Source organism: Lasioglossum baleicum, chromosome 19 (assembly GCF_051020765.1).
Source record: "Lasioglossum baleicum chromosome 19, iyLasBale1, whole genome shotgun sequence".
Taxonomy (NCBI): Eukaryota; Metazoa; Arthropoda; class Insecta; order Hymenoptera; family Halictidae; genus Lasioglossum; species Lasioglossum baleicum.
In genome coordinates, this window is record NC_134947.1 from 1,775,421 (window position 1) to 1,795,418 (window position 19,998).

The 19,998-nt window shown below is 39.3% G+C and overlaps 1 long non-coding RNA gene across 1 annotated transcript in view; it reads left to right on the forward strand.

Moving 5' to 3' along the window:
- Positions 1-19,730, forward strand: part of LOC143218244 (uncharacterized) — a 246,154-nt gene extending 226,424 nt beyond the window's left edge. Inside the window, exon 4 of the long non-coding RNA XR_013011002.1 lies at positions 19,653-19,730. This is a non-coding gene — a long non-coding RNA (uncharacterized LOC143218244). The remainder of the gene's footprint in view (positions 1-19,652) is intronic.
- The last annotated feature ends 268 nt before the right edge of the window (positions 19,731-19,998 follow it).

Consider the following 19,998-nt stretch of genomic DNA (forward strand, 5'->3'; position numbering starts at 1 on the left):
GACAAGTTCGGGCGAGCGAGTTTTCGCGCTACTCGAGATTCAATTCTGCGTTCGCACGAACTTGTCCGCTTCTGTCTGACGTCTGAACGCGCTCGACGAAGTCGAGCCACTCTCGGGCCACCGGGCCACCCGATGGTGTGTCACGGATAGACTGCGGATCTTTCTGCAAAATAAAAATTTACTATATCGATTGCAAGAAATAGAAATCAAATTGAATTGAATTGTTTCTTCAGCAAAGGAGAAAACGAAATGACTTTCCGAACGAGCCAATACATTATAACATATTACAAGGAGAGCTGCATAAAGTCTAAATAAAATCAATCTCATCACTTTCATACAAAGAAACATTTACCAGTTACTTTTAAGGTTCGGTAGGTGTAGAGTGTTGAAATTTATAATTTTCGGCTCGAGCGCGTTTCAAGCTACCCGAGTGCATCGGGCTGCCAAGGGGTTTCGAGCTGCCCGGGAGTGTCTCGATCTCGTCGGGCGGGTTCGGAAAGAATCGGACAAGTTCGGGCGAGCGAGTTTTCGCGCTACTCGAGATTCAATTCTGCGTTCGCACGAACTTGTCCGCTTCTGTCTGACGTCTGAACGCGCTCGACGAAGTCGAGCCACTCTCGGGCCACCGGGCCACCCGATGGTGTGTTACGGATAGACTGCGGATCTTTCTGCAAAATAAAAATTTACTATATCGATTGCAAGAAATAGAAATCAAATTGAATTGAATTGTTTCTTCAGCAAAGGAGAAAACGAAATGACTTTCCGAACGAGCTAATACATTAACATATTACAAGGAGAGCTGCATAAAGTCTAAATAAAATCAATCTCATCACTTTCATACAAAGAAACATTTACCAGTTACTTTTAAGGTTCGGTAGGTGTAGAGTGTTGAAATTTATAATTTTCGGCTCGAGCGCGTTTCAAGCTACCCGAGTGCATCGGGCTGCCAAGGGGTTTCGAGCTGCCCGGGAGTGTCTCGATCTCGTCGGGCGGGTTCGGAAAGAATCGGACAAGTTCGGGCGAGCGAGTTTTCGCGCTACTCGAGATTCAATTCTGCGTTCGCACGAACTTGTCCGCTTCTGTCTGACGTCTGAACGCGCTCGACGAAGTCGAGCCACTCTCGGGCCACCGGGCCACCCGATGGTGTGTTACGGATAGACTGCGGATCTTTCTGCAAAATAAAAATTTACTATATCGATTGCAAGAAATAGAAATCAAATTGAATTGAATTGTTTCTTCAGCAAAGGAGAAAACGAAATGACTTTCCGAACGAGCTAATACATTAACATATTACAAGGAGAGCTGCATAAAGTCTAAATAAAATCAATCTCATCACTTTCATACAAAGAAACATTTACCAGTTACTTTTAAGGTTCGGTAGGTGTAGAGTGTTGAAATTTATAATTTTCGGCTCGAGCGCGTTTCAAGCTACCTGAGTGCATCGGGCTGCCAAGCAGGGCTTGAAAACAGTTATGATATCGGTTTCGGTCCTTGAAACAGTTATGAAGGACCGATATTCTGAATAACTGTTATGAAGGCCCGAAATTTTGGTTGATATCGCTTTCGATTACGGTCCTTCGTACATGGATATCGGTCCTAGCATAACGGTCTAGGACCGTTATTTTTTCGGTCCTATATCGGTCCTCATATCGGTTCTAAGTTCTAAGTTTCAAGTTATAGCAATCAGGGCTTGAAACGGGTCCGAAAATAACTACCAACATTAAAAACGATTATATTTTGGTCATAATTCAAAGTTGTTTTATTATAACAATAAATGTATACATTATTGACTATTTTTGAAGTGAAACTTCATTTGGCAGGGTGTAGGCCTAATTCGCGTCACGGAATTCGCGATACGAAAATGCGTAACGGAAGTGGTGGGGATGGTTAGCCGAGCTAGTCTTAAATAAAAAATGGCTGTATCTCGAGAACGGTGTGTCCTACCGCAAAAATAACGAAATTTTCGAAAGGCTCAACCCCGAAGCATATAGGGTACGCCCAACCACATGACGTACGTAGTCTTTTGAATTTAAAAAAAAAACCACGTGCGGCAAAAGTGAAACTTCTTGCAGTCTAGTAATGTTTAGAAGTAAATTAAGATTGGAAATGGTAAATAATCCTAATGAAGCGACAATAAGATCAGGAACTCCGAAAGTTGCTGAGCTTCTCTCTAGGCTCTAGGTTTTCGCTTGCAGAGTGGTGAGTCTTGTGTCCAAGAGGATGTGTTTTGTTTTACCAGAGATCATTCTGATTGGTATCCCCGCAAAAGCGTCACCGATGACGTCGAGTCAACAGTCGCGTCGGCAATCGACAATAAGGTGCCGGTCTCTTTGCCACCGATTACAAAGCATCGGCCGACCCTTAGAAGTCGCTGTACCTAAAGCATCGGCCGAGCAACAAAGTATTAGAACCGATATGAAGACCGATATAGGACCGAAAAAATATCGGTCTTAGACCGTTATGCTAGGACCGATATCCATGTACGAAGGACCGTAATCGAAACCGATATCAACCAAAATTTCGGGCCTTCATAACAGTTATTCAGAATATCGGTCCTTCATAACTGTTTCGATCAAGCCCGAAATGAAACAGTTTCAAACAGTTATTTCCGGGCCCGTTTCAAGCCCTGCTGCCAAGGGGTTTCGAGCTGCCCGGGAGTGTCTCGATCTCGTCGGGCGGGTTCGGAAAGAATCGGACAAGTTCGGGCGAGCGAGTTTTCGCGCTACTCGAGATTCAATTCTGCGTTCGCACGAACTTGTCCGCTTCTGTCTGACGTCTGAACGCGCTCGACGAAGTCGAGCCACTCTCGGGCCACCGGGCCACCTGATAGTGTGTCACGGATAGACTGCGGATCTTTATGCAAAATAAAAAATGTCAGCGTCGATTACAGGAAATAGAAACTAAATTGAATGTCATCTCTTCCCTTAATGATTTTAATAGAGGAGAAATCATATATTGACATCTTCAATTTAAAAAATTTTCCAACAACTATCAATTTCATCTACTCAAGTTTGCTATAAATGCATAAAGATCCGCAGTCTATTCGTGACATATCAAGCGGCCCGAGAGTGGCTCGACTTCGTCGAGTGATTTGAAAATTACAGTCAAAACGTGTTGGTCGAGGAAGTGTCGACTTCCAGCTCAATAGTAATGACCTGTCATAAATCTCCCTGTAGAGAACAGCCCCGGGAACGGCACTGAAAGAAATCGAGTCTACCGGGTTGGGTCTGCCTGGGTCTGCCTAGCCCGACCCCAGCCGCGCGCCCGTAGTCTCAATGTGTTGACTTCGATGGCGCACGCTGCGTAGTATGTGTGACCGCTGTAATAAGTATTTCAATACAGCCGAAAATGCGTGTGAAACGAGTCCTGCCTCCTCCACTCTGATCCAATCGTCCGCGCATTCGCACCTAGACACGTCACCGTAATCCTGCCTGGGAACCTTCTTCTCAGGCTTACACCAAGTACAATGTCACCAGTTCGAATCCATGCGTGTTGGCGTCTTGCCGCCATCCCCTACAATTGCGTAGTATGTAGTGGGCGGTAACGGTATCGTATCCTAACCCACTGCTGTTCCGCTATCGCTCGTACTTACGAGGCAGTGTATTGGATCACTTGTTGGACATAGACAAATCTAAAATGTTTTTTCACTACGTGAATGAAATATGTAATTTCAGGACCGACGCTGTCGATCCTTACGTCAGAAAATGTCTGTTCCAGGGTTGTTACCTTTCACTTAAAAAGGCATCGTTGGTCAAGACTGGTTGCTAATATTATTCTCGAGGTGTAAATGGGGTTATTTAGTCGTATACAGCGTCCGTTGCCAGCTCCTTGTGACGCCAATTTTTATATCTCCATTTCTTTTGAAGGGCTCATTTTACAGTGGAAACTCCAAGGAATATAAACATATTTTGTTCAAAATTTAAATCACTGACGCACGTGGTCTGGATTGGAAAATCGTGTGCCATTTTGTTATAACTTTTGAACCAGTAGAGATACTGCAATGAAATTTTCACTAAAAATATTTAAAAAATAGTCATTTTTAACTATAGGTAATTAAATATTTTTTGCATTTTTTAAACAATAATTTTTTATAAATTTTCATTGATATTTTTGATTTAAAAAAAAAATTTTGGAATATAATCGTACATACTATTTTTTACTTTCTAAATATGTATTTTTTATATTTATGTTTCACACATGTGTAACGTTTTATGGAATACGTAAAATATAAATTTGAGAAGTCTTGTTGCAATCAACATACACAAAAAAAATTACCGTAAAGGTAAAAACGCATTACAAGCGTGTCAAAGATATTTTTTATAATAATTTATAATGATTAAAAAACGAAACGAGCCTACTACCTTATATCTTTATTTTACTAGAGGTGAGCGAAATATCAGAACGAAACAGAATTGAAAAACTTCTATTATATTTTAATACTAAAGAATTACCTCGGATGCAATATTTAACACTAAAATCTTACATTTTTCGCTATGTGAAGTCATCTGATAATAATTTGTACCAACAATATACCTCGCAAACATTCTATTACCAACTTTAATGGCTTTAAACAATAATAATTTGAGCGGGCGGAGAGGGGCGGAATTAATTTTTTCATGATTATTTAGAAGGAAGGTGTACTAAAAATATTCCAATTAATTAGAAAGCTAAACTCGGCTAAACTTTAAAGATATACCATCTTAAATGGAATGGACTTCACAAATTTTTCTTACGGCATTGAGCATTATTATATAAATAGAGTATTTACGTTAATAAATAATAGAAAGATATGATTTTTATCACAAAAGTCTGCTCTTCAATATAAAAAAAAAAGCGAGAGATAATATTAAATAGGAACGTCAGGGCACCGCATCACAGAGAAGCAATTTTTCTCGTGAAAAATCCTCCTCTTAAAATGTCCTATTTTCAATGTTTATTGCAACTATTATATTTATTAAATTGTACTATTTTCTTCATTTCCGAGGTCTGTGAACATTTGGGAAGCAATGTTTATAGATATCGATACGAGAAAGTTCGTTTTTGGGCAGAAAGGCACACGATTTTCCAATCCAGACCACTGTGTGACGGCTCATCGAAAAAGACGTAAAAAACGAATTAGTTTAAATTTTTCGACTCCATACAGTTGATGGTCGAGGTTAAAAAAATAATTTTGCAATAGCCCAATCCTTTCCTAATAAAACCACCAAAAAAAAAGTGTAGCTCAATCGGATTTCAACGAAAATATGATTTCATGATGTTTCGTTGACAAAAAATTCGATTTTTTGGAAAATCCTGAGGTGGTAGACAAATTCTGAGACCAGATTTGAAATAAGCGTGGAAGAATGTACGGGAAATGATGTACAGCATGTTGCAAAAAAGTTTTATTGAAATTGTGCAGGTTTAACGAATTTTGTCAAGGTTAAAAAACGTTCGTACCATCATTTCCCTACTTTCCGCATATTCTGCAAAGTTAGAGCTTTAATTTAAAAAAAAATTCATCGTTCTATCTCTTTTCTATCGAAAGTTATTCGACTTTAACACAGAAACTTGCGGCGACCCGTGCAGCGACCCTTGCAGCGACCCTTGCAGCGACCCAATAGCTGCACGGGTCGCTGCAAGGGTCGCCGCCTGGATCGCGACGGAATGGCCAAAAAAGGTGTGTCACAGCTCTGACCGACCAGTCCTGAACCGCTAGAGGACTCATCAGTAAGGCGGGCCCTGCCCGAGACGCTGCGATATCGGAAGGTGGTTTAAGACTGTATATATAGAGATCGGTGACGGATCAGGTAGCAGCGAGAAAGGTCTTTCTTTGACTATCTGTCCATCTTGTGGCAAATGTAGGAAATTAGCTGCCACAAAAGAGAGAGAGAGTTATTATTGTCCGCTTCTGTCCGAACGCGCCCGACGAGGCCGACCATGTTCGGGCCACCCGCCCGATGTGTTACGGATAGACAGCGGGTCTTTATGCAAAATAAAAAACGTCAGCGTTGATTACAAGAAATAGAAACTCAAAAGAATGTCATCCCTTTCCTTAATGATTTTAATAACGGAGAAATCATATATTGACATTTTCAATTTTAAAAATTTTCCAACAACTATCAATTTCATCTGCTCAATTTTGCTATAAATGCATACAGATCCCAAGTCTATCCGTTACACATCGGGCGGCTCGAGAGCGGCTCGACATCGGCGAGTGATTTGAGGAGTTGGTGACAGATGGATAGACCGTATGGCCATTAACTTCATCAATCGATTGAATCAATTCGATCAAATTTGTTGCCGGTCAAATCTGGAGTCGGTGAAATGTCGGCGAAAACCGTGTGCGCCGTCCGGCGCAATGTTCGTCGAAATGTCATAACATCTCCAAAAATTCAAGTCTTTTAGTCTCGAATCTAATGTCGTTAATGCTTCGTACAGAGCTGAACATTTCGCTTTGAAACTTTAATTCACTGTGTGAAATCAGGGACTTAATCTCGGTAAAATATATATACATACCGAACAATACCGGTAACGGTACTATGCCAAGTGGCTGAAATAACACCGAAACCGTTAATATACTTTTTCGAGCAAAAGCTCTTGAAAAACGAAGTTTGGGCTTTTGTTGTGCCATGGCCGAACTGCAATGTGCCACCAGCCGTACCCTTAGGAGTTAATAGCCGTAATAACCATAAAGACATTAAAGACCAAATCGGTCTAACCAGATTCCTTGGGGTTACCGTGCGCTCGCTACCCCCGCCATATAAAAGATTCTGTAGACTTTTTCAAATACAGTGATATCTAATATTAATACAGTATGATTGTTTAAACATGTTTAAACAACGGTTTTGGAAACAGCGGGACAAACGATTTTTTCGAATCCATATTTATTAAGCTTAAGATTTTTAAAACTAAGAAAATGAAAAAACACTATCCGACTACCCGAAATGTCATCGAAAACGGTCAACACATAAACCAGATATACATAGTAGGCATTGAAAGATGTAAAGAAAAGAATCTTTGAATTTTTCTGCTCACGATTGATCTAAATCGCAGTTTCTTATAATTTTTAATTTTTAATTGTTTTCGAGTATCCATATTTCCATGCGAAATAGAACTACTGTTTCGGATTTTGTTCAAATTTGGATATGTTGCAGTCTTTAGTGAAATATGAGAAAACGTATCTCAAACAATTCCTTGAAGTCTTGAAAATTGTTGGTTTTACGGACGTGTAATATGAGGTGTCACAAGTTTTTCCTTAAATTATAACGGCCAAACTAACTGTTTACCACGACAGGAGCACTTCGTTTAAAATCAGGTATGAAGGGTTGGATCAGTCCGGTAGTGGAGAAAGTGTAAGTGGGTGAATTAAAACCACTGGTTTAAACAGGGAAGCCGGGTTTCTGCGACTTCAAGATCACTTTTAATAATAATTTTAAACACGCGGTACAAATAACTGACAATTGAGATGTCGTTTCGGAGGAACGACTCACGGTTCTCGTTTCGGAGGAACAGAGATCTCTCTCAGTCATCAATCTCGACTGTTGCGGATCGGGGTCCTCGCGTAATACGCGGGCATCCCCACCATACTCTCATACTGGGGAGCTCGTTAGAAATCGTTCAAATTGAACGCGAACGGTAAAGACAATAACACGGGACGAGACGGTAGCACAATGCTTTGAACGTATTTACAATCGCGTGTCAAACACTAACAAAACGATGAAAATTAGTTTTTGGTGCTCATATACAGGGTGCTCGACATAATAAAAAGAGACACCTAGCACATATTTTTAAATTTCTTATATTTAAAGGTGGAAAGTGTACACTCCGTTATGAATAAAACCACTAGAAACGGTCCTAATTCCGTCGAGTTTAGGCTTTTCTTAATCGGCAGAACGCCACGAATTGGCTCGTGTGACTTTCGTGAGGGCAGCACGGAAAATAATTAAGTTCAGCATTCGCTCCTTAGCGGTTTCATGCCGAGCTACCTGGCTGGCCGGGGGATTGTCGGGCCGTGTTTATTGCACTACTATTGTGTTCTGGGCTCAGGCCTCAGTGCTCGACCCTCGGGCGTCGGTCGTGTTCATTGTAGCCTCGAGTTGGCCGAAAGTATTCATGGATTTATTCATTTTCGAGAAAATAGAATAAAAATAAAATCACTAACCAGTGTTGTGCAAAAATTCAATCGACGATTGACGACTAAATTTCTACTTCAATCGTTAATCGCGATTAACAATTAATATCCTCGTTTAGTCGTTAATTGTGGTTAACGAATAAATACCGATTGATCGTTATATTTGCGGATAAGATTAAATACTTATTAATCGTTAATTGAGGATAACGATTAAATTTCTACTTTAGTCGTTAATCGCGACTAACGATTATCAATCGTCAATCGGATGACCGATTAAATGCCCAACTCATCTGTCACCAACTCCTCAAATCACTCGCCGATGTCGAGCCGCTCTCGAGCCGCCCGATGTGTAACGGATAGACTTGGGATCTGTATGCATTTATAGCAAAATTGAGCAGATGAAATTGATAGTTGTTGGAAAATTTTTAAAATTGAAAATGTCAATATATGATTTCTCCGTTATTAAAATCATTAAGGAAAGGGATGACATTCTTTTGAGTTTCTATTTCTTGTAATCAACGCTGACGTTTTTTATTTTGCATAAAGACCCGCTGTCTATCCGTAACACATCGGGCGGGTGGCCCGAACGTGGTCGACCTCGTCGGGCGCGTTCGGACAGAAGCGGACAATAATAACTCTCTCTCTCTTTTGTGGCAGCTAATTTCCTACATTTGCCACAAGATGGACAGATAGTCAAAGAAAGACCTTTCTCGCTGCTACCTGATCCGTCACCGATCTCTATATATACAGTCTTAAACCACCTTCCGATATCGCAGCGTCTCGGGCAGGGCCCGCCTTACTGATGAGTCCTCTAGCGGTTCAGGACTGGTCGGTCAGAGCTGTGACACACCTTTTTTGGCCATTCCGTCGCGATCCAGGCGGCGACCCTTGCAGCGACCCGTGCAGCTATTGGGTCGCTGCAAGGGTCGCTGCAAGGGTCGCTGCACGGGTCGCCGCAAGTTTCTGTGTTAAAGTCGAATAACTTTCGATAGAAAAGAGATAGAACGATGAATTTTTTTTTAAATTAAAGCTCTAACTTTGCAGAATATGCGGAAAGTAGGGAAATGATGGTACGAACGTTTTTTAACCTTGACAAAATTCGTTAAACCTGCACAATTTCAATAAAACTTTTTTGCAACATGCTGTACATCATTTCCCGTACATTCTTCCACGCTTATTTCAAATCTGGTCTCAGAATTTGTCTACCACCTCAGGATTTTCCAAAAAATCGAATTTTTTGTCAACGAAACATCATGAAATCATATTTTCGTTGAAATCCGATTGAGCTACACTTTTTTTTTGGTGGTTTTATTAGGAAAGGATTGGGCTATTGCAAAATTATTTTTTTAACCTCGACCATCAACTGTATGGAGTCGAAAAATTTAAACTAATTCGTTTTTTACGTCTTTTTCGATGAGCCGTCACACAGTGGTCTGGATTGGAAAATCGTGTGCCTTTCTGCCCAAAAACGAACTTTCTCGTATCGATATCTATAAACATTGCTTCCCAAATGTTCACAGACCTCGGAAATGAAGAAAATAGTACAATTTAATAAATATAATAGTTGCAATAAACATTGAAAATAGGACATTTTAAGAGGAGGATTTTTCACGAGAAAAATTGCTTCTCTGTGATGCGGTGCCCTGACGTTCCTATTTAATATTATCTCTCGCTTTTTTTTTTATATTGAAGAGCAGACTTTTGTGATAAAAATCATATCTTTCTATTATTTATTAACGTAAATACTCTATTTATATAATAATGCTCAATGCCGTAAGAAAAATTTGTGAAGTCCTTTCCATTTAAGATGGTATATCTTTAAAGTTTAGCCGAGTTTAGCTTTCTAATTAATTGGAATATTTTTAGTACACCTTCCTTCTAAATAATCATGAAAAAATTAATTCCGCCCCTCTCCGCCCGCTCAAATTATTATTGTTTAAAGCCATTAAAGTTGGTAATAGAATGTTTGCGAGGTATATTGTTGGTACAAATTATTATCAGATGACTTCACATAGCGAAAAATGTAAGATTTTAGTGTTAAATATTGCATCCGAGGTAATTCTTTAGTATTAAAATATAATAGAAGTTTTTCAATTCTGTTTCGTTCTGATATTTCGCTCACCTCTAGTAAAATAAAGATATAAGGTAGTAGGCTCGTTTCGTTTTTTAATCATTATAAATTATTATAAAAAATATCTTTGACACGCTTGTAATGCGTTTTTACCTTTACGGTAATTTTTTTTGTGTATGTTGATTGCAACAAGACTTCTCAAATTTATATTTTACGTATTCCATAAAACGTTACACATGTGTGAAACATAAATATAAAAAATACATATTTAGAAAGTAAAAAATAGTATGTACGATTATATTCCAAAATTTTTTTTTTAAATCAAAAATATCAATGAAAATTTATAAAAAATTATTGTTTAAAAAATGCAAAAAATATTTAATTACCTATAGTTAAAAATGACTATTTTTTAAATATTTTTAGTGAAAATTTCATTGCAGTATCTCTACTGGTTCAAAAGTTATAACAAAATGGCACACGATTTTCCAATCCAGACCACGTGCGTCAGTGATTTAAATTTTGAACAAAATATGTTTATATTCCTTGGAGTTTCCACTGTAAAATGAGCCCTTCAAAAGAAATGGAGATATAAAAATTGGCGTCACAAGGAGCTGGCAACGGACGCTGTATACGACTAAATAACCCCATTTACACCTCGAGAATAATATTAGCAACCAGTCTTGACCAACGATGCCTTTTTAAGTGAAAGGTAACAACCCTGGAACAGACATTTTCTGACGTAAGGATCGACAGCGTCGGTCCTGAAATTACATATTTCATTCACGTAGTGAAAAAACATTTTAGATTTGTCTATGTCCAACAAGTGATCCAATACACTGCCTCGTAAGTACGAGCGATAGCGGAACAGCAGTGGGTTAGGATACGATACCGTTACCGCCCACTACATACTACGCAATTGTAGGGGATGGCGGCAAGACGCCAACACGCATGGATTCGAACTGGTGACATTGTACTTGGTGTAAGCCTGAGAAGAAGGTTCCCAGGCAGGATTACGGTGACGTGTCTAGGTGCGAATGCGCGGACGATTGGATCAGAGTGGAGGAGGCAGGACTCGTTTCACACGCATTTTCGGCTGTATTGAAATACTTATTACAGCGGTCACACATACTACGCAGCGTGCGCCATCGAAGTCAACACATTGAGACTACGGGCGCGCGGCTGGGGTCGGGCTAGGCAGACCACGGGCGCGCGGCTGGGGTCGGGCTATGCAGACCCAGGCAGACCCAACCCGGTAGACTCGATTTCTTTCAGTGCCGTTCCCGGGGCTGTTCTCTACAGGGAGATTTATGACAGGTCATTACTATTGAGCTGGAAGTCGACACTTCCTCGACCAACACGTTTTGACTGTAATTTTCAAATCACTCGACGAAGTCGAGCCACTCTCGGGCCGCTTGATATGTCACGAATAGACTGCGGATCTTTATGCATTTATAGCAAACTTGAGTAGATGAAATTGATAGTTGTTGGAAAATTTTTTAAATTGAAGATGTCAATATATGATTTCTCCTCTATTAAAATCATTAAGGGAAGAGATGACATTCAATTTAGTTTCTATTTCCTGTAATCGACGCTGACATTTTTTATTTTGCATAAAGATCCGCAGTCTATCCGTGACACACTATCAGGTGGCCCGGTGGCCCGAGAGTGGCTCGACTTCGTCGAGCGCGTTCAGACGTCAGACAGAAGCGGACAAGTTCGTGCGAACGCAGAATTGAATCTCGAGTAGCGCGAAAACTCGCTCGCCCGAACTTGTCCGATTCTTTCCGAACCCGCCCGACGAGATCGAGACACTCCCGGGCAGCTCGAAACCCCTTGGCAGCCCGATGCACTCAGGTAGCTTGAAACGCGCTCGAGCCGAAAATTATAAATTTCAACACTCTACACCTACCGAACCTTAAAAGTAACTGGTAAATGTTTCTTTGTATGAAAGTGATGAGATTGATTTTATTTAGACTTTATGCAGCTCTCCTTGTAATATGTTAATGTATTAGCTCGTTCGGAAAGTCATTTCGTTTTCTCCTTTGCTGAAGAAACAATTCAATTCAATTTGATTTCTATTTCCTGTAATCGACGCTGACATTTTTTATTTTGCAGAAAGATTCGCAGTCTAGTAATGACAAACGGAAGCATTGCCATCCCTACACGATAAACGAAATTACTTTCCGAACGACCTGATAGTATGTAGTATGTAATTTAAATAAAAATATTAATTTTGTCAGTAAAAAGAAAGACTGCTGCTGCTACACATTTGTATAATAGACATTTACTTTAGCGACATCTACCACATAGCACATCCTACATTAATGCGACCTGGCGCGACCGTGTTGCCCTCTTACGGCGAGGCAAAATCGAGCCCCGTTCTCCGTGCAGTGGCGCGGCAGCAGGGATCCAAAACGCGACATAGCTGCGGCGCAGTACAGCTGCAGAACGGAGCAGTTGGTTGTCTGGGTATATTATACAATTTATTTTATTATTTGTTTGACAACTAATAAATCTACAAATTGTTTCATAAACTAAAAAATACTTCCTGCATTTTCGTATTCTCCAATCAGTCCAAATAAATACCATCAACCTGTTCTCGATCATATACCAATTTTTATTAATGCAATTATGACAGTAACAAAACGTTTCTATTTAAAATGAATACATATTTTGAACATAGTTTTAACATTTTTAATTTTTTGGAAGGTTAAAAAATGTAATTAAAAAGGCCCCCCGAAGGCTAGCTCCAGATTGCGATTCATACGCTCGACGGCTCGACAGTCGAATTTCAGTTTCGTTTCCGTAAGCCGTAAAGCATGGCAACATGGCAAGTTCTAAAAATAGATTGTGGCTCGCACAAGCAGCGCACACGGATATAGTAAAGGTACGCTGGCGAGTGTAGCGCGCGGGCGCGTTGCTAACACGATACCAATACAGTGTCTTCTGCACCGACGAAATGCCGTCGTTGGCCTCCTGTTTCTCACTCCAGTCAGAATATATCCCAGAGGGCGTAAGAGAACACCGAAAAATTCGAGTCCCGCCAACTCCCGTAAGGCTGGCAGTCTTTAACAGTATCTCGTCGGTGCTCGAGCTTAGCTCGGCTCGCCTGCAGCCCTAGAAGGCAGCTCGTGGAGTCTGTGTGGAGCGGCGGATGCCGTTATACAGGGCAGCACCGTCGGTGAGGTTATGTCAGTAATGTTGGTAATGTCGGTGAAATGAATTTCTACACATTGTACAAATATGTAGCAGTCTTCCTTTTTACCGACAATTCCAAATACCGATTCTGAATGAAAACGAAATAATAAACCCGATATAAAAAAATATTAAATTTTATTTATTTCTATTACATCTATATTATTTTTCCTAGACTGCGGATCTTTGTGCAAAATAAAAATTGTCTGCATCGATCGCAAGAGAGATGGAAACTATATGTACAAATTGAATGTTACGTTCTTCCCCCCTTGCCGTAATTTTCTTTACAGTTACATTAAGAGTAAACCTACACATAAATCAATAAACTAATAATACATTAATTATCCCCTAATACGTACAGTTACACGAATTAATATTCGGACGATCTAAAGAAGATGATAACTTTTTAAATATTGTACTATACGATTTGAATTTTTTGGGGGAGCTGGAACAATTAGTTTACTGCAGGATGTAAAAAGAAATTTTTTCAAAAATTGCATTTGGTCGGAATTGCAGAGAATATACTAAAAGTTACATTATACAACTTTTTCGCGCGGGCCTATATTGAAAATTTAAAAAGTACGTTTTGTAGGCCTGCGTAAATAATGTGCACTGTGAAAGTTTCATCGAAATCGGTTGATGCGGGGAAAAACGACAGGCCTTGAAAGATGTAAGAATTCTTCGATGTAGGCTGAAAATCTGCGATTTTTACCATCTTTAAACGTTTGTAGCTCATTGCAACGTCAACCGATTTTGACGAAATTTTCAAAATATGTTTAGTCGACACAGATCTACAAAGCGTATTTTTCAATTTTTCAATATGGGCCCACATAAAAAAGTTGTAAAATGCAACTCTTAGTACTTTTTCATACAATTCCGATCAATTGCAATTTTTGAAAAAATTTCTTTTCACATCCTGTAGTAAACTAATTGCTCTAGCTCCCCAAAAAAGTTCAAATCGTTTAGTACAATATTAAAAAAGTTCTCGTCTTTTTTAGAACGTCCGAATATTAATTCGAGTAATTGCAGTTCCAGTATAGCCTTTTTCCAGGATTGCAAGGGTGCGGGATTCGCCTCTTCTCATCTCTCGATAATAATACAAACACGGGGTTTCTCACTAGTTAGAAACGCTAGATAAAAGATCGATCTAGGGCCCCATCTCCCTCAAAGGTCCTATTTTCCGTTTACGAGGCGAAATTTACATTAGTCGTCACCGTAATTTGCATTATTCGGAAGCATACAAGCTATTTTCATAGCTACATGCTGCCGAATAATGCCAATTACGCCTCGTAAACGAAAAAATAGAACTTTTGAGGCAGATAGTGTCCTAGATCGATCTTTTATCTAGCGTTTTTGACTAGTGAAAAACCCCGTGTTTGTATTATTATCGAGAGATGAGAATAAGAGGCGAATCCCGCACCCTTGCAATCCTGAAAACGAGTCTACTTCCTTTTAATAAACTAAAGCAAGGATTTGAAACCAAGGAGTATGTTCGGTTGCAGGTAGCTACGGTATAAAGTTTAGTACCTTAACGGTATAAAAGGTCCAAATACATCTGGCTACATCGGCTGTGCTTCTTTCGGCTGGCTAAAAATCACTTTGTTGGGAGGTACATCTGGAAGGTCTTTAGCTGAATGTTTTATGACGGCCTCGCCTGTGAATTCGGACTCGCGCTTGTTCCTTCGCGCGGAGGGTTTTCCTTTTTCATTTGGAACAACCTAAGCATTGGAAAAACCGAAAGAATACCGGTATTATTTCGGTTTCGGTAGAAAATTGATTGTGCCGTTATTCGAAGACTTTGAATAAATCCACTATCCACAGTCCAAATTCTATCTTGAGATTAGTCTTTTTTTAATCGGAAGAACGCCACACGAAGCAGCTAGCGTCATTTACATGAAACAATTACGAAAAATAAACAAGGTCTGCAATTAACTTGTTAGTGGTTTCATGCCGATATGTCTGGCTGGCCGACGCGCGTCGGGTTACCTGGCCGTGTTTATTGCACCACTTGGCCACGGCGACCGAAGTCTTCGCCGCCCTGGCAGAAAATTATTCGAAGCTACACCGTTTCGATAATTTCCAGATGGCTGGAAAACCCCAAGTTTGGTTGCCACATCTGCGGTCTTGCCGAATCCCAGGGTCCGCTTCAAGCACTAGCTTAAAAGTTCCGTTCACCCCCAAATAGGACTTTCACCAACATGTTCAGTCGCGTTTTTAACGCCTTTTTAATGGGTTGTTAACATTTTTTTTTCTTATTAGGAATTTATTTTAGTTAGTGATCATATTCATCGATAAAAAAAGATGAGTATACGGTACTATTTATATTGAGTCCTACAAAATATTGCAATTAGAATTACGATTTCAATTATGTCTACTTGTTCTTTGAATACAGTAAAGACTCCCGTATCCGTACCCCCATTATCCGAATACATACCCTAATATAAGGACGTCCTATTGTCCGTATGTTCTGTTATCGCCGCGTCGCTCGCTGTGCCGGGATTCATATGCGCGCCGTCTCCAGATTCCGACTTTCTGACTCATCCTTCCGAAACTTCGGCAACGTAAAAATCGACGGAACGCGTCGGCGTCGATCAGTCGAGCAGGTAGTTCACACAGACAGAGTAGGGGTACGCTTGTGTGTAGCGCGCAAGCAATTGAACAGGCACTCAGACGGGCTGAGTTTTCACGTTACCGAAGTTTCGAAAGCATGAGGCGAAAAGTCAGAGTCTGGAGACGGCGCACAGTGTGACCTTTCGTCCAAATCGGAGACAAAATCGAAGAACTTTTGATAGAAATAAGGTAGAGCGATGAAATTTTTTAAAAATTAAAGCTGAAACATTACAGAATAAGGGAAAAATAGGGAGATTATGGTAAGAACGTTTTTTAACGTTGAGAAAATTCGTTAAACTTGCACAATTTCGAAAAAATTGTGGTTTTTCCAATACCACGCGCGGAAAATTTTTTTTAAATTTTTGCTATATATTATTTCCCGTAGATTTTTTCACGCCGATTTCAAATCTGGTCTCAAAATTTGTCTACGACCTCAGGATATTGCAAAATCGATTTCTTTAAATTCTACATGTTTAACGAATTTTCTCGGTTAAAAAACGTTCGTACCATAACTTCCCTATTTTTCCCATATTCTGCAAAGTTTCAGCTTTCATTTAAAAAAAATTTCATCGCTCTACCTCATTTCTATCGAAAGTTCTTTGATTTTGAATCGAGTCTGGTCCAAATTTTCCACTGTGCGCCGACGCGACGAAATCTCTCCGTATTTAATCATTGATTAAACATGTTTAATCAATCATAATGTATTAATATTGGATATCACTGTATTCGGGAAAGTCTACAGAATCTTTTGCCAGAAAGAACAATTCAATATCTTTTATAATAACATCACAATATTTGTTTGAAGTTGAAAAATATGTTTTTTTTTCAAAGCCTTGTTCCTGAAAAACTGTGCGTATAGGAAAAAAATTGAAAACAGATTCGGAATCAGCGCGAAAAACTCAGGCCAATAAGTCCTGGGTAGTTACCAAAACAACTCTGGATTTTCTGCACGAAATTACCTGAACCTTTTCCCAGAATGTTCATTTGACAAGCAAATTTTCACATAATCATCCATTTCATTTCCAAAGTACAGTACCAGGACCTCGACGAACCGGCTTGATCGAGAGACAAACAGCCCGGACAAATTAAGGCCCGATGGATAATTGAGACCCGAGGGAAACCACGTCTTACCCTGCCATAGTCCGGCCACTCTAAGCGACCGTGATTATCCTTACGGGCACCGTCGCGTCGGTTCTTCCACGCCATAATTAATCCTCCGGCAACCCTCCCTCTCTTCCCAGTTTTCCCCGAAATTCTATACTCTATACAATTGTACTTGCAGCTTGCAGCTATTCCTTCTGACGCGATAACGGTAACGTTAGCGTATCTGCTTTATAATATTTGTCATTGTTGTAATATCCTGCAATTTCTACCATCTTTAACCCTTAGCACTCAAGTGGTGACTCGAAATCACCACTAAAAATTGCTGTCCCATTATGCAAAATATTGTTTACATTGTTAAACATGTTGGTAGCTAATCAATTACTAAACCTTTAATTATTGTATGAGGTATTACAATCAATTTCATATCCATCAAATGAAAAGAATCGTATAGAACGAAATTATTCTACCTAGAACGAGATGTTTCATTTTCGAGTTAAAACAGCTCCGAAATTAAAACAGCTGCAAATGGTTAATTATTATAACTATCTTTTAAATTTTCAATATAGGCCCCACATAAAAAAGTTGTGAAATGCAACATTTAGTACCTATTTTCTCTACAATTCCGGCCAACTGCAATTTCTGGAAAAATATCTTTAGGATGACGGGTAATTCAGTGTCTATGATGTTTCGCGTGGTTAACAGACAACGATATAGATATTTATTAAAACAATAACAAAACAAAACAAGATGTAATAATAATAACAATAACGAGAAAACTAGATTATAAACGTCAATGACTATCGAGTACTAACAAAGTACAGAGATATAAATTAACGTAGCGCGGGCAACTCTAGAGCGATGCGTTCTCAACGAGTGCCACAAGCTTTTTTCCACTGGTAAAAATCCTTTTTGGTGGGAGGATTAGCAACGTGAGAAAGACCGTTAAAATAAGGGGAGGAATTCTCCGTTCCTCAAGAGTAAGGAGAAAGTTTCCTTCCCCAAAACAATTCAAAGTCGTCGCTGCCAAGGACATTGCAACGGTTGAGTCAGGGTTCTGGTAATCGTCACTTTTACGACCGAACCCTCAATGCAACCGTCCACAGCGCGCACTTGAGAAGGATGAAATTTCCGCGTCCGGAAAGTCCCTCTTTCCAACGCGCCATGTCCACTACATATCTTTTCACATCGTGCAGTAAACTAATTTCTCCAACTTCTCACGAAAAGTCCAAATCCATATAGTCCAACATTAAAAAAGTTACAGTTACTCGAATTAATACAACCCCTGGCAGAAAGGTTCCGATCCGGAGGCATTGATACGGATTTTACAGAAAACTATTACTTTATGGAGTTGAAACTGATGGGAAATTAAAAGGGGCTTATTAAAGAATGAAGAACAACAAATTAACATAAGCTTCCATTTATTATAACAAAGAAACGAGAAAATAAACAAAATGTTACACGGAAAAAAGTTAATAGACCCATTAATAGATCTGCTGGAAGAAAGTTTCCCATTTGATTTACAGTCTCCGCAACACCAAATTTCTTCAACAATTACTGTTGGATGATTCTTATAGAGTTTTTTGCGCTGATTCCGAATTTGCCCTTAATTTTTCTCCTAGATACAAATTTCGGATCACGAATAATAGATACAAAATTTGTAATTAGTTACTCGAAGATATAGATATACAGGGGACCACCTGTAGCGGTATTTTCGAATACCTCGAAACCATTCTGCACTTCGCAATCATAACTTAAATTGTGTTTCTTTTTTTTCAATTACAGAAAGTGGACAGCGAAAGTCGACAGCGCGAACTGCATCAATTCTTTAAGTTGAAAATAAATGTAGACAATTAAAAAATGTTTTTGGTTAAACTTTTCATTAAAACTCGAAGCAATAAGTATTTACCGAACAAAACGATTATAGATGCGGGATTCGATTCGGGGCCAGAAGATTCCCAGCCGTATATATGTACTTGTTTTGTTAACGACTACCCAACCTCTAAAAAATTATAAAAAAATTAAGAACGGTTGCTTCAATAATATCCAAGTACTGAATTCTTATAAAACTGGAGTCTCTAACACTTCAATACAAAACATGCATTTTCTTGGAATTTTTGGAGGTTTTCAATTTTTTAAAACATGTTTCCGTAATCCGAAAAATCTGAAAAAATACACATTAATAATCAGGATGAGACACAACTAACGTAATAATATAAATGTGGTCAACTGAAGACTTTGATGTATGTATATACATAAAATCGGCAATTTTATGTTTTCCGATTTGTTTAAAAATCGATTTTGCAACCAAAAATTTTGAAAAAAATCTCAGTAGTGTATGCTATTCGGTAGAATATTCATGAATTTTTTCATAATTTTCTGTTGAACATGACGTGACTAAAAACAAATTTGGTTGGATACTTCTGACCATCTTTTCCGGCTATACCTTAAGAATCAACGAAAACATTATTTAAAAAATACAAAATATATTTCTTTTTACATCGTTAAAACCGATTTTTCAAAAAAAATTAGGCCTACATAATTTCTCTTCGATATCTCATTTAGATCAAAAGTTATAGCAAAATGTGCGTCGCGCCGCGTGCTGTGCCCGAGATTCAAATGCGCGCCGTCTCTAGATTCCGACTTTTCGCCTCATGCTTCCGAAACTTCGGCACCGACGAGATACTGTTAAAGACTGCCAGCCTTATGGGAGTTGGCGGGACTCGAATTTTTCGGTATTTCTTACGCCCTCTAGGATATATTTTAGCTCCATCCAGAGAAACAGAAGGCCAACGACGGCATTTTGTCGGTAAAGAAGACCACTGAGGAGATTCTCGTCGCGATGCATCGGTGTGAATGCGAATTATTACGAAACCATATCGATTATTATTAAATGTTACATTCTCCGCCA